This window comes from Chrysochloris asiatica, unplaced genomic scaffold (genome assembly GCF_000296735.1).
Source record: "Chrysochloris asiatica unplaced genomic scaffold, ChrAsi1.0 scaffold00149, whole genome shotgun sequence".
NCBI lineage: Eukaryota > Metazoa > Chordata > Mammalia > Afrosoricida > Chrysochloridae > Chrysochloris > Chrysochloris asiatica.
In genome coordinates, this window is record NW_006408667.1 from 696,643 (window position 1) to 698,840 (window position 2,198).

A 2,198-nucleotide genomic window follows, 5' to 3' on the forward strand; every position below is an offset into this window, starting at 1 on the left:
GCTATGGGTCAGAAACATCTCCACCACATGAGTCTGAACCAACTCCACGGAACATAACCACCACTACCAGGGCTCCTTTTTCATATATTGAGGTTCTTAAAATAAGAATCCTGGCCAAATGTGTCAATCAGAAAATAAATTATTCACAAAAATCATCTCCCAAATTTCTTTTTTTTTTGCATATATTTCTAAAGTTAGTGACAATGATGACCTTAAAGGGAAACAGGACAACAAAGGCATATACCTATTATCTGTCTATCCATCCACTCTTCCATCAACTAACCTCTCTATTTGTCCCCTAGTTTTATGCATTGTGTGGTTTTCCATGTACTCATGTACTTATTTATTTTAAATTCTCATTTTTATGAAAATTTAGACTATTTTCAATTTTTTAATAAGGATTTCTGGTGGCACTTTAGGTTAGGCTGTTAATCACAAGGCCAGCTATTTAAACCCACCAGCTGCTCCAAGGAAGAAAGATGAGGCAGTCTGCTTCTGTGAAAATTTACATCCTTGAAAAACCTACATAGAGTTGCTATGAGTTGCAGTTGACCTGATGGCAATGGTGTGGGGTTGTTTGGTTTCCCTCTCTTATGGATATTAAATCGTCCATATTTTTTAAACCATACTTATAATTAGCATCCCTTTGTTATTGTTAAGTGCTGTCTAATCGATTCTGAGTCATAGCAACCCAGTATAAGGTTTCTGAAGAGCATCTGGTAGGTTTCAAGTGCTGGCCTTGATGTTCCAAGTCCAGTGCTGTGGATCCTACAGTACTACACCAGGAGTCTAGCATCCCTATATACTGCTTGCCTTAGGAGTGAGATCATTCTCTAGAATGTATTCCCAGTTCTTGAGTTTTTGAATAAAGAATATTTCAAGTTAAAAATCTTGATGTTTTGTTGTTAAGTATTGTCAAGTCAGTTCCAACTCATAGTGTCCCTGTATAGGGTTTCCAAGGAGTGACTGATAGGTTTTAACTTCAGACCTTGCAGTTAGCAGTCCAGTGCCTATCCTATAGTGCCAACAGCGCTCCAAAAATCTAAGATGTTCATGTTATTAAGTGCCTTAGCATTGGTTTTGACTCTTAGCAATCCTATATAGGGTTTCCAAGGAGTGGCTGGTGAGTTTGAAGAGCTACCAAATTGTCTTCAAAAAGGTTGCACCAAATTTTGTTCCCGTGAGCTATAAATGTGTGTTCCCATATGCCTTGCCCCCATTATTAGCATTCCTTTTAACTTTTTGCAAATTTGATGTTATTTTTTGTCATTTTAATTGGCATTTTCTGATTATTAATATAAAGAACTCACATCAAATTGTTTACCATGTGTAAAATTAACTTTATCAAAAGAATTTTGTCTTTGTACTTTGCACTTTGTTCCTGAGAGATCGCTTCCTAATTCTTGAAATTTCCCTAGTGATTTTAGACTCTTTATTATCCTGACTACTAGTCTCTTGGCTTGGAGCTGGTCATGTCAGAAGAACCCTCCACGTGATTTCAGCCTGACATCCCAGGGCTGGAGGCTGACTTCAGTCACACAGGCAATGATTCAAGTAATCATGGCTATGTAATGCAGCCTCATTAAAAACCCTGAACACTGAAAGTCAGGTGAGCTTCCTGGTTGTTCAAAGACTTCACTGCTTTTACTTGGGACGTGGAAACTTTGCTTTGGGGACCCCAGACCTCATCCTATGCATATCTTCATGTATATCCTTCTGCTATAATAAAACTGTTGATGTCTGATGGATCTTGGCTGAAAGCAGAGAATATCAGAAAGATGTTTACCTGTGCTTTATTGACTACACAAAGGCTTTCAGTTGTGTGAATCATGACAAGCTATGGACAACATTGCAAAATATGAGTATTCCGGAACACTTAATTGTACTCATGAGGAATCTGTACCTGGACCAAGAGGCAGTTGTTTGAACAGAACATGGGAACACTGATTGGTTTAAAATTAAGAAAGGTGTGTGACAGGGTTATAGTCTTTCACCATACTTATTCAACTTGTATGCTGAGCAGATAATACGAGAAGCTGGGTTCTATGAAGAAAAATGTGGCATCAGGATTGGAGGAAGACTCATTAACAACCTGTGATATTCAGATGATACAACCTTGCTTGCTCAAAGTGCAGAAGACAAAATATTTACTAATGAAGATCAAAGAGCACAGCCTTTGGTATGGATTGCATCTCAAT